Source organism: Athene cunicularia (genome assembly GCF_003259725.1).
Source record: "Athene cunicularia isolate RWA chromosome 2 unlocalized genomic scaffold, athCun1 chr2_part1, whole genome shotgun sequence".
In the NCBI taxonomy this organism is placed as follows: Eukaryota; Metazoa; Chordata; class Aves; order Strigiformes; family Strigidae; genus Athene; species Athene cunicularia.
In genome coordinates, this window is record NW_020799095.1 from 38694560 (window position 1) to 38708503 (window position 13944).

General features: G+C 39.4%; 1 long non-coding RNA gene across 1 annotated transcript in view; it reads right to left on the reverse strand.

The window, feature by feature from the left end:
- Positions 1 to 10538, reverse strand: part of LOC113476303 — a 20764-nt gene extending 10226 nt beyond the window's left edge. Inside the window, exon 1 of the long non-coding RNA XR_003397702.1 lies at positions 10525 to 10538. This is a non-coding gene — a long non-coding RNA (uncharacterized LOC113476303). The remainder of the gene's footprint in view (positions 1 to 10524) is intronic.
- Between the last annotated feature and the right edge of the window lie 3406 nt (positions 10539 to 13944).

Genomic DNA, 13944 nt, shown 5'->3' on the forward strand with positions numbered 1-13944 from the left:
TTTTTCTTTTTTTCTTCCCCCCCGCAAATGTGGTTGTGCTTATACCACGTAAAAGCTGCAACAGAGTTGTTTAACAAGGCCAGTCTGGACCATAGGGGCTGCTTCTTCTAAAGTAGTTCTCTTAAAGATTATTATTTTTTTTTAAATTCCGCAAGATATTTATCACATTTCTACGTTTCATTAATTCTTATAGAAGTGAGAGAACTACAAACATATTTTTAAGTTTAATGTATACTGAGGTGTTTTGCTTGATGAAATCTGTTTCAAAGAACTAGATTCTCAAAAATCCTGGTTATATGAACTAAAAGCTTTCAGAACTTTGTCAGCTGCCATACAAACAAGAAAATGCTTAAATCCTTACCCATGTGCCTCTTTTTATTGGTGAAGTTGTCACTTAAAAGATCTGGATATGGGCCTGGAACTGCAGCATTCTTGACACAAGTGGCAACCAAAATCTGTTAAGATCTTTGAAGCAGACCTTCTTTTGTTTCTATTATTTGACCTATTTAGCTTTTCTGAAACTTATCTACTAGAAATGAGCCTAATGTGAAATATGGCCAGAGAGAAACAGGAAAAAATCAGGATAGAATAAACTAAGTGTTTGGAAGCTATAAGAGTAACTTCTGTTACTTCTACAGAAACTGCTAGAGTAACACTGGCAGGCAGGTATTATAAATTAGCATGTTGGAATTTGTTTTTTTCCGCTTCTGTATTTATTGTGTAGGAATCCTACTAGTCAGAGCTCTGCTATACTGAGCAGGGGATAAAAGGCATTAACATTTCAACATTTTTTCTAGTTTCTGTTGTTGTGTCTTGTGTGAATTGTCACCTACAGCAGTCTACCTCATGCAACAGATCTGTTCCATACATTTTGTGTCCTTTCTCCTAAATGATTTTCATTTTCTTGAAATATTAGTCTAATGAGTTAGGCACTCATGTCCATGCTTGATTTGATTTAGTATGTTCTGAACCTGATAGCCAATTTCAAATAAAGTTGATAGATGTGTCAAAGATCTCTCCAAAGTTTGTGAAAGTATGTGGCTGCCAAAGAAGGCATAGCCTTAGTAAAGAAAACCTACAATGTAAGCTTTATCAGGTATAAGAAAACGTACTTGGAATTCTCTCCTGTTAGATTCTAGAGAATTAATTCACTGACTGCAGGTGAACAACAGAAAACGAGGTGTCATTAGTTTTATTGCTGACAACTATTTGTATTTTTGGGAGGATGTTAAAATTTGTGAGATACACCGTATTTATTTAAAAGGACAATGGGTTTATAGGCAAAGTGTATATTATTAAAAAGTTTAAATACCTTGCAGATCTAAGCTGTTGGGTCTGAAGTTGTTCTCTGCCTCTTCACTAAGCCAACAGTAGTTGACTGAAGGGCAGTGGAATGTACCTTGATAAAGTACCTGCTGGGTGCTGTCCCAGATTTAAAGAGTTACTGATAATTTTGCACACTTCAGCTAGGCAACTAAGTTAAAAATAGACTGGTTTTGAAATACGCTATTTACAAGAAAAAATGCCCACTTCCTTTACTGTTGCATTGTAGTAGTTTTGAGTAGAGAGTCTTGTAGTTCACTCTGCTAAATTTGAAATGCTAGCAATTTCTGACCTTTTGGGTCAAGTTCAAAACAGACATGATTTCTTCCCAGCTGTTGTAGAGTGACACCTTGTGGAGTATAAATGTCTACACTTTATTTCCAAACTGATTAAGCAGCCGAAGTATATTGCAGTTAGAGAATTTCTTGTATTCCAGGTGGGTGAAGATGGGACAAGGCGTGTTCTGTGGCAATTGAAAACACAGACTCATCATTCCTCTTGTTTCTGTGTTAATAATGTAGTTAGTAATAAGTAATTTATAATTGGATAGCCTTCTGATAGGGGAAAAAAAAATCTTGACAAATTTGCGATTTATAGAGTCTTCCTGACCTATAGTCCCATTTAATGAAAGACAAAATGAGAAATATTTAATCTTGATTTATATAAATTCTAATAATCATGGAATGTTATCTAAATACTATAAAAATTATATTACAAATACTGTTGTTGAAGCACAGTAGTTATTAGTTTTAGGTCACAAAAATTAAATATAATTAAAAATTAAGCATCTTTTTAAACATAATGGTGTGAAGGGAGAAGGAAGTAATGCAATTTTAATTCAGGTATATGGAAAAATAATTTTGGAAATAGAAGGAGTGGGGATAAAAAGTGGGAATATAGAAAACAGGAAAAGATAAAGGCAGTGCTTAAGAAAATCTGTTCTTTGGGCTATATAGATTTCAATTTTCTAATAAAATGATCACCTCTGCATTACAGCCATGAATATATAGTGTTCCATCCCATAATCACATCTGCAAGTGGCTGGCTGTATGTATAGATTATACAGGACTGTGTAACGTAGTGTTTTTCCATAGCTCCTGTGAAGCCTGAACTCAGCATCTGAAGAGATAATTTTTTTCCTCATTCAAGAGAATTAGCCAAATATGAGATGTGATCTCAAGATCTAGAACAACAAATTAATTTCCATATGGTGAGTTGATGGGCCTGTTCTATGAAAAATTAAAACATACATGGTTTCAGAATTGTTGTTATTGAGTAAGATTAATTTAAATATTTATATATTTGAATAGTTAAATCAGTTACTAATACCATGTAATTCTGAATCATAAATGTAGTATTATCTTGGTCACAGTTTAAAGCTGTTCTTAAAGTTTGTGTTGGAACTGAGGCAGTTTGAAGAGGGTCGGTATCCACTTTCACTGTAGTGTATGACTGCAAAGTTTATAAAGTTAATTTGCTGTCCCAGCTGTTTTCAGCGTAGCTGGTTTGGCCAATGTTAGATCTCGTTGTGTATCTTCCACAGATTGAAGCATTCCTGAGGTTAGAAACGTTATGCTCAAACAACATATAATAATAGCTCTTGCTGTTTGAGTAGATCAGTTGGTTTCACAAAGCCCTTTCTGTTTCCAGTGCACCCCCCTGCCTCCTTTCTAGAATGAAAGAAATAAACGCTACATTTCTTTAGCCAATATTTTATCCCTAGAAATGCTTAAGTCTTCTGCTTGGTCTCCTGCATCTGCCCAGGGGATCAGAAATGTTTTTTCCCTCATAACACAGCTGAACTCTTTTCTTTTACTAACAGCAGATGTCTCACTGCCTGCCTTAAAAACAGATGAGGGGAGAGGAGAAACAACTTGGGCAAATATGCACTGCAATATCTGCAGGCCTCAGGTGAGAGCCATTTCATAGTGGCACACTTGTACCAGATCTACTTAATAAGTAATTGACAACAGAACCTCTGCACTCTACTGGACATTTGGCCAAAACTAGATATAAGGGACCTTAAACAAGTTATTCTTAATTCTGCTAGTATCACTTTCTATCAGCTCCTTTTAGTTGGTTTTTCAAAGTCTTCTCTCAGAGTGACAGTTCTTGTAGCAGAGTTTGACCTAGCTGCCTCTAGAAAACAATGTGCAAGTTTAAATTTTTATCTAGAAAGATTGTCAGCTTCCACCTTTGGCAACAGAACTTGTTTCTTTCATATACACTTCAGTCTAAGGGAATGGCTGCAGAGATGTCGAAGAGCTTTTTCAAGTGTACTAAGTTAAATAAAGGCATGTGCTCAAATTCCAAGGTAGGAAAAGCTTCCTCTCAGCAAGAAGGGCACCCCTATAATAAAATTATTAAAGCTCTGCTCTAAAGTTTTGTAACGGACTTTAAATCTGGTCAAAGCATGTTCTCACCCACTCCTTTGCCCCCTGAAAAGGTTTTGAAAATACAGAATTTCAACTATACAGACAGTCTAAAGAATCTGAAAGAATTAGTTGATAGCAGATTATGTAAAAAAATCTGATTCCAATGGCTACCTCTGCTGAAATTCTGAGAAAATAAACCTGGTACTTATATGGGCTTATTATGCTCTGCATGAAGACTGTGTTTAGGATAGAAGAAAAGATGATTAACGTCATCAACATAAACTTTAATTTTGGCTAGGATATGGGGCAGTTTCATCTGTCTGAATTACTCTTGGAAAAATCTTCATATACAGAAAAAATTGATTAATGTATAAGGATTTATTCAATTTCACAAGAGAAATTGTGTATAGATCAAACAGAAAATATGAGTCAGTGTCCCTTATGAACAGGCACAATGGTTAAATACATAGGTCACTTTAGAGCTTAGTTATCTGGGATCTTGAACAGATGCTCAGTAGAGTGAAAGACAAAGAAATCGCTGATATAAAAATAATCATATGTCGGAGAAGGGAGACGCGGACACCAGTTGGTCATCAGCAAGTCTCATTTATTAGTTGCTTACGATCGCTTAAATAGCCGTGTTAATCAGCTCATACATATTGCAAAATTCTAGCTCATCATTGGTTAATTGCTGCTGTCCACGCGCTCAGGCTGCTTTTGTGATTGGAGAGAGTGTACTGATCATGTTCCATGTCGTAAGCCTTGCTAAGCAGTTTCGTTTCTTGTTAGTTTCGTTTCTTGTTAGTTTCTCCGCAGAGTCTGCAATTCTTCTAGTTGTAGCCTGTTCCTTATCCTGTAGATAAGAAGTCCTCGTGCTGCGGGGTCTACGTGCCGAAGTCTGAGTGCTCCTCTGGGCCTGAGGCCAGGTCGGCCTTGAGCGTCTCAAAGCCTGCATTGTACAAGTCCCAGACTTTGCCATGTCCCTGTTGTATTAAAAACTCCTCTACAATTCCCCCTTTTTCTTTTTGAACAAGGTAAGATTGGTGTACAAGGCGTTGCATAGTTTTGTCTATTATAGACTGAATACACGTACCTTAGCCTATATGTCCTGCAGCTCCATTAGGTTTGCTCGACTATGTCCCTTGTCTTCCAACCACGCGTCTTTCACTCCCCTCTTTTGTAAATTTATAGTAAATAATTCATATGCTGCTTGCCTGTCCATTATCTCGTCAGCGCTGTTGCAACTCTCCGGCTCCGGCAGCACGTATGGCCCAGGACCACCGTTGTAGCTCCTGAGGGTGTCGTCCCTTCGTCGTTTGACACCGACCCGGTTGCTTCAGGCCCCAACGCTACTTCACCGACCGTGGCGTGTCTTCGTATCACGTCGGGGTCACCATATGTCGGAGAAGGGAGACGCGGACACCAGTTGGTCATCAGCAAGTCTCATTTATTAGTTGCTTATGATCACTTAAATAGCCGTGTTAATCAGCTCATACATATTGCAAAATTCTAGCTCATCATTGGTTAATTGCTGCTGTCCACGCGCTCAGGCTGCTTTTGTGATTGGAGAGAGTGTACTGATCATGTTCCATGTCGTAAGCCTTGCTAAGCAGTTTCGTTTCTTGTTAGTTTCGTTTCTTGTTAGTTTCTCCGCAGAGTCTGCAATTCTTCTAGTTGTAGCCTGTTCCTTATCCTGTAGATAAGAAGTCCTCGTGCTGCGGGGTCTACGTGCCGAAGTCTGAGTGCTCCTCTGGGCCTGAGGCCAGGTCGGCCTTGAGCGTCTCAAAGCCTGCATTGTACAAGTCCCAGACTTTGCCATGTCCCTGTTGTATTAAAAACTCCTCTACAATCATATTAAAACATTAACTTTTCAGTAATATAGAGAAGGGGGGTAAAACCAGCAGCTTGGTTTTAAAGTACATACTTGGTAAGGAAATAAACCTATCATGAATAAACCCACAATGACTAAATACATTTTAAATGTGATTAAAGATTATGTTCCTGATTAATTCATCTGCATTGAATCCTTAGCAGTATAATGCAAGCTAAAAGATTCAAAAATATGGGGAACATAGCTGATATGTGACCTGGTGATACTTGGTATGACATTTAGCTCAAATCAGCAGGTTTTGTTTGCTCATGTCAGTCATGTCCTAGGTGGACTTGGCAGTAGCCTTTCCATGTGAACCAAGAGATGCTATATTCAAGTTGTCTTCTTTAAGCTACTTATCTAAGAAAAAAACCCAAACAACCCCAAACCCAAACAAACCAACCAGCTCTTCTCCAACAACAAAACCCCCAAACCCAGTAGGTACCCAGGGCAAAATGAAGGAGTTTATTGGAACAAATGGAATGGAAAAGTAGTAGCGCTTACTGTCTTAGTCAAGAATTCAGTAGGAATGGTATGAAATGAGACTGGAGTGCTACACCTGGTTCTCCTTTAGCACTCCTGAGGCTGAGTATGTCCAGTGATGAGAGAAGCAGAAGTGCCCGAAGAACAGAGTTTTTCAAATCCAGAACTTGAACTGCAGATATACTTGTGCCTCATCACCACAGAATCTCTAGAGGGGGAGAAACCTTAAAAAGCATCTCGTGTTGATAGTACCCGAGAGAAATACCCCCTTCTGTGGGAAATAGTATTACCTTTAGGGATGTACAGTACATTTTTGCACATCTAAACTCCAGATAGCTGGTCCTGAGTATGATCACTGGATCTCTCAATGTGCACAAGCTCTCTACACAACACATGACTACTTGCATTAAAATTTGGGAATGTTTATAGGAGTAGACATGGAGAGTTCAAGACTTTTTTTTCAGTCTCCCGGACAGTTTTGTTAGTTGCTTGGGTAATATTTGTCTTCTCTAACAATGGTAATCTAAAAATCTAGGTATTTGTCTGTTGCCTGATTTTCTATTTCAGTGGGATAGCGGGTAGCATTTCCACAGTGCAGTCCATAAGTCTCTGATGATGGAATTATTTGCCCTTTGTGAAGTCCCTTTCCTTCCACTGAACATAAAAGCAGTTTAGAGAGGAGCCAGGAAGAGAGGGCTGACTTCTCAGTAGTTCAAGTTAGTGAAGATACACCCAATACTAAGGTTATAAATTTCTGACATTACTCAAGGCAGATCAACTTGTATCTTGAAGAAAAAATTCTGAGAACAACAGCTATGGTAAGGAAGTGGAGATTGTATTGTCAGAACAATGGTGTACAGACAGCAGACCCTAGCGTGATGGTTCAAGACACTTCCCAGGAGAGGTCAAACTGAATGTTCTTGGGCAGATGAGGAATTGAATGTGGGTCCCACACATCTGGGAGAGTAATCCTGATTCTGTGGAACAGAAGATGCTCCACAAACATCCCAGTCATGGATTATGTTATTTTAAAGGGTGCTAGTAGCTTTGTTGCCTTCATATGTTGAGTTTGATCTGAAAGCATCAGGTAAGTTTTGCAACTTTGAAGCTAACTGAAACCTTTAATAGTATCAGGCCTGACTTCTGGATTATGGTTAGGTTGTGTATAAGCAGCTCTATGAGGACTGAAAAAATTGTAGCTGTTAACAGGAGTAAAACTCTAGTCATGTCAGGAGCTCTTAAGAACTGACATATCCAAGTTCATTCATATCCCATTTGAGACAGCAAAATCTTACTTTAGATCTGACCTTGTTGCCGTATGTTAAGTCAAATATCTCATCATGCTCTCGTTAGTTTTTCTACCTTTGTGAATGTGGATATAAATACTTTATAAGTCCAAAGACTTATAAAGATATCCGTGACCATTAAATACTAGATTATGTTAAATTATTTTATTTATCTTTATTCTTCCTTATCAGCTAGCACATTTTACCTTATTTAGCATAACCCATGGTTTAGTAAAAACAATTATTTGAGTAGTTCTCAACCTTTTGAATGTATTCTAGCAATACTTTATGGGTATTTACAGAGTTGAACAAATGCATATGAATACAAACAGGGCTTAAACTAATGTGTGACTCTGCGACTCTTGGGAATGAGTCAGATGTTAATTTGAAATTAAAATTATACAGTCCTCAGAGAAGATTCTAATGTGTTGTCAAGGTATTTTGTTAAAATGTATTGGATTTTTGTCAGTAATTGTCAGCAATAGTATGTAAATGAGAATTCACTGTTACCTGTGAAACAGTCTCACAATAAACACCCAAAACTCTTCACAAGGGTTTTTTTATTTCTTAGGGAGGAAGGTTAAAAACTGAACACTGTACAATGTACAAATTGTATATTGCAATAAAGTTCCCCAATCCATATCTCTAGTCTAATCTATATAGTTATTTAGTTCATTTGGATTCCAGGTGTCAACCTCAAAAGTTATGTTAATAATTTATGTTGTTCATCTGAATAATCAGTGCAGATATGAAAATGTTTGAGGTTATTTTTGTCTTCATTTGCAGTACCTCTTACCACTGATGCTGGCAGCTTTGATTACTTTTCTGTGCAGACAGAAACCTATTTGTTATTTGTATTTAAGTTTATGCTTTCAGTCTTACCATTACCTCACAAAAAAAATTTCGAGTTAGAGAGTTGAGTTATGCTCTTGCTTCCACAGTTCTTTAAGCCTGTGACCTATTCAGTCTCCTCTGGAATACAGTGGTTGTTTTATGCTCTTGCAGTTTCTGTGTGTTATCCTCTGCACCTCACTATTCTCTTTACTTATACAGTCTGGCAGACTGGAATTAAATTGATTTGCATTAGTAGGTAGGATAGTAAAGTCTTTTAATTAGTGATGCCCAATACATGTGGATACAGAAATACAGATCAGCTTGTTGAAATAAGACTGTTAGGGAAGTTTTCCCTAAAAATGGGCATTTCATTTTGATCCATATAGTTAAATTACATACATAATAGGGTTCCAACAAATATGTGCAGCAACTATAGGACTCCAGAATCCTCGGTAAGATCACTGGTGAAAGTAACAGTGGTATATAACAAGTTACAAAACTGAGCTCCTTAGTTGCCAAAGAGAGATGTGGGTACATATGCTCTTTCTCCCTCAGAAAATCTCACAGGCTAGGAGTTAGTCTCTACTGGCAACATATCAGCACCTCACTGCTTTCTTCAGCAATGTTTTTCCCTTTATTATATGAAGGAAATGGGTTAATGACAAAGGCAACTGCCTCCTGCTATGGCTGGCTAAAAATACCTGGTTTGTGATGGAATAATGTTTCATCTCTTTTCTTTAAAAAAACTCCCGAAACCACACCCTCCCCAAGAACCAAAAAAAGCCAAACCAAACCACAAAAGAAGCTCTAAAGTGAACATACAATGCCAGTGAAGACTTCTGGCTTAACAGCACAGGAGTATGAAACCCCTGAATGGATATGGCAGCATTACACTTCCCTGTGATAGCTTCCATGGGCCTCTTTTGACCTGAAGAGACCAGTGGGTGTGATGAAGATGTCATCTGGTTTATGATTTTTCATAAAAATGAAGTCTGGGAAGTATGAAATAAGGTGAACAGGGTACCCTTTTGTTGGAAACTGACTTGATACCACAAACACCTTTTAACTTGCTTCTATTGTATCCATAATGCAGGAAGTGAATGTGGTTGGAAGTGCCTGCTCTGTTATGACAGTTCCTATATTCCCCTTGGATATATCATGAATGAATAGGGTGTACAATTAAGATGCATTTCAGAATAAGAGATTAAGCAGAACAAGGTATCTTATGTGTACTTCTCTGTGCTACATTCATTAAATGCTGAGAATTGAAGCAAATCTTGGTGTAAATGTGTATTTGATAATGCTTAGTTAGTGGCATATATGCATTGTGACGTTTACTTCTCTGATTTCAGAATATCAGATCTGTGAACCCATAACCTAATTCCTATTATTACAATATCCAACAAGTTCTTGGATTGATAACAAATAAGCTCTAAATGCTACACCAGTAGTGAAATCCTGATGCCTTCGTTTGTTGCCTAAGCTTTGTATACAGTGCTTAGGGACAATAGTCTTACAGAGAAAATTCTGTAAATCACATTGGAGTTCTGTGGAGTTCAGGGGCTGGTGAAGACAGCACATTTTTATGTGCAGAAGCTTGAGCTGAAAACCATGTTCTACTGTTGGTCCTGTATCTTATATACAGATATCACATGAAAAATGCTAATCCAAGTTGTGCAGCCTTTCTCTCTTTCAGGACTTATTAGAGAGCTGGGTTTTGTGTTTATTGCGCCCAAGTGTTTGAATCCACTTGTTCTACAGTCAGGTTAGCTTTTGTATCACTGAAGTCTGAGGACTTGCATTCTATTCCTTATTAGTAAAAAAATGCATTTTTCCTTTGTGAGAATGACTCAATCTTGTTTCCTTTGACTTTGTGCTGGTTTTGGCTGGGATAGAGTTAATTTTCTTCATAGTAGCTAGTATGGGACTGTGTTTTGGATTTGTTCTGGAAACAGTGTGATAACACAGGGATGTTGTAGTTATTGCTGAGCAGTGCTTACACAGGGTCAAGGCCTTTTCTGCTTCTCCCCCCACCCCACCAGCAAGGAGGCTGGGGGTGCACAGAGAGTTGGGAGGGGTCACAGCCAGGACAGCTCATCCCAAATGACCAAAGGGGTATCCAGTATCGTATGGTGTCATGCTCAGCATATAAAGCTGGGGGGGACATTTGGACTTACGGTGTTTGTCTTCCTCTGTCTATGATGGAGCCCTGCTTTCCTGGAGATGGCTGAACATCTGCCTGCCGATGTGAAACAGTTATGAATTCCTTGTTTTGCTTTGCTTGTGCATGCATGGCTTTTGCTTTACCTATTAAACTGTCTTTATCTCAACCCACGGATTTTCTCACTTTTACTCTTCTGATTTTCTCTCCCCTCTCACTGTAAGGGGAGTGAGCAAGCAGCTGTGTTCGGTTTAGTTGCTGGCTGGGTTTAAACCATGACAGTCCTTTTTGGCACCCAATGTGAGGCTCAAAGGTTTTGAGATAATGACAGGTTTGATTGAAATATGCTAGATCAAATTTATAGCTGTTGTTGCTGTTTATCTACTAATTGATAGTCTCCTGTGCTTGCTATGGGCCTTGCTTGTCTCATTGTATGTTAGAGTCTAGTGCTCATTAGTGGCTGCTTTTTGCTTCCGCTGCTTGCTGTACTGCCGTTCTACTGATCATCTTCCTCTGCTGTGCCTGGGAACCTTTTGATAACAGCAGTGGCCATGCACCTCAGCTGGCAGATGGTCAGAGCATCATTGCTGTTTCTGTGCTGCTGCGCTGGACAGGCTGGAACTGCAGCGTGAACTTGAGTCAATAGGACTGTGACCTCTGGATAAATCCACATGGGAGCAGGACACTCCGAAACATCTGTGGCCATGGATAAGCCTATGCCAGAGCAGGTACATCTTGAAGTGTCTGTGAGTGTGGTTATGTCTGTGCCTCAGCAAGGTATACTTCTGAAAGGACTGTGGCCCAAGGATAATCCGTGCTGGAAAAGATGCACCGTGTAGTATCTGTGGCTCTGGAAAATTCCATGCCGCAGCAGGTATGCCTTGAAGAGTTAGTGGCTGTGAATGAGGTCATGCTGGGGCATATCAAGGCATGTGGCCATGGATAAGCCAATGACAGAGGAAGTCCAGCCCTGGAGGGACTGCAGCCATGGATAAGGCCATGTTGGAGCAGTCTCACTCCTGAAGGGAATGTGGCTGTGGGTTAAAACCACGCTGGAGCAGGTACATCTGTGAAGGCACTGTGGCCCGTGGATAAGGCTGCACTGGAACAGGTGCACCTCAAAGTGACTGTGGCTGTGGATAGGATACCTGCAGCAAGTACACCCCTGGAGAGACTGTGGCTCAAAGATGAGGCTCCACTTGGAGCAGGAACACTCCTAAGGGGCAGCAGGATGTAGGTAAGTTCAAGCCAGAGCAGGGGTAAGGGGATGAGTTCATTGCAATGTTAAACCCCCTAGTCTGGTCCAAAGGGACCAGGGCTGGAGACTGTAATGGAAATACTTTTAAATTGTTGTAATCCAGGATTTGAGTTGCACTTTATGGTAATTGCTATAGCAGGAACCACTTGAACCAGTGGAGGACAAGCCTTACAAGAAGCAGTGCAAGTGCAGCAGTGACCTGACCTGAGCTGGCTTTGGTGCCCATTAACTTCATGCAACACTGAACATTTCCTATTCTGGGTAACACCATAACATATGGAGCTCAAAGTCATGGACCAAATGAACTCAATGGATATTTTATGGACATTTTGCAAGGGTGGTCCATAGACTAAGGGAATAATACTTGTATATTATATCAAAGGATCGGAAGGGGGTGGGGGTGGTTAATGAGGATGTATTGGATAGTGTGGAACCGGAGTTTGATGTTAATTGTATGGAATATGGGATGGAGAATTGTGCTGGTTTTGACTGGGATAGTTAATTTCCTTCATAGCAGCTAGCGTGGGCTTATGTTGTGGATTTGTGCCAGCAACAGTGTTGTTAATACAGGGATGTTTTCGTTATTGCTGAGCAGTGCTTACACAGGGTCAAGGCCTTTTCTGCTCTCCCCCCACCCCACCAGCGAGGAGGCTGGGGGTGCACAAGGAGTTGTGAGGGGACACAGCTGGGACAGCTCCCCAGCTGACCAAAGGGATATCCTGTGTATGGTGTATGCTCAACATATACAGCTGGGAGAAGAAGAAGGAAGAGGGGGACATTTGGAGTGATGGTGTTTGTCTTCCCAAGTAACTGTTACACGTGATGGAGCCCTGCTTTCCCGGAGGTGGCTGAACACCTGCCTGCTGATGGGAAGCAGCGAATGAATTCCCTGTTTTGCTTTGCTTGTGTGTGCAGCTTTTTCTTTACCTATTAAATTGTCTTTATCTCAACGCACAGGTTTTCACACTTTTCTAATTTCCTCCCCTCTCCCACAAGGGGGGAGCAAGTGAGTGACTGTGTGGGGCTTAATTGCCAGCTGGGGTTAAACCAGAACAGACTTGATGATAGCACAAAGAGGCAAGGTTCCCTTCTAATGAGAACCTTATGTTCCCCTGAGATCGGGTCTAAAAACTGGATGAAGACAGGAGGTGGTAGAGTCCTGTGCATAGGCAAGGATGGGGGTAGGCCTGTGTTGGGAATTCTGTTCCAGAGCTGTTAGCCAACCTGTGTGTTATGCAGCTTCCAAGTTCTGTGGCAGGAACTTGACTCTGAAGGCAGGAATTGTTTCTTTATTGTTACATATATGTATTTTTTGTATATTGTTACATATATACATATATTCCAAAATTGCATTGCAGATGGACAATTTTAGTCTAAAAATATTTTCTTCTAAATATTTTTTACTCTTTTTTACTCTACTTTTCTTAGTCTTGCAATTTTTCATATGTATACAGGGTATGGCAACCAAGACAGCCACTGTTCAGCACTGGATGTGCTGTGGGTGAGAGAAGCTTCAAAGATCTGAATGATGCTAAGATGAATAAATTAGAGGTACTAATAGTACCTCTAATTTAATACTAATAATACTAATAGGTCCCATTTCCCTCCTGTGTAAAATGAAAAGAATAACTGGAATACCTTGACAGAGATAAGAAAGTAGGATTTCTCAGATCTAGTGGCCAAGAAGTAAGTATCCTTGGTATACACAGTTGTGAATATACAATGTTGTGAAACTTTCAGGAAATGTGAAAAATTAATGCATGTAGAATTGATAGGCAGATGACATGGACAATGCAGTAGAACAATCGGGACATATCTGGGTCTACAAGTCTTGGACAAAACCTGAAAAACCTTGATCTCTGCTCATAAAAATACTCCCAAGGGAAGTCCTAGATATGTATTGTAAAAAGTAAAAGTGTTTTTATAAGTAAAAGTATTAATGAGGTACTCGGGACAATACATAAGTATCCTTATCCCAAAAATGCCCAGAACTAAAACTTGCCCACTTTTAACCTGGACTTTGAGAACTGAAGTGGTAATTTTTTTCTTCTTTCAGAGAGAATTCAGTAAACTTGGAGACAACTGCAAGGAACCTAAGATTTAATTCTTTCAGGCTATGTTTGTTCTATGAGCTTATGAAAATTATTTTTATAGGATTCTCATGCCAATGCTTCTCATAAAAATAATACTGTATAATCTCAGAGGTGTTAGTAAGAATTAAGAGCGCTTTGCATTTGTAGGCCCTTCCTCAAAGGGTTAATCACCTCAAATTTATTATAATTAGTTATTTCCTGATGTTTTTGTGGTTTTGTTTTTTTTTTTTGGTCTTTGAATAAGGAACAGCCAGATAATAT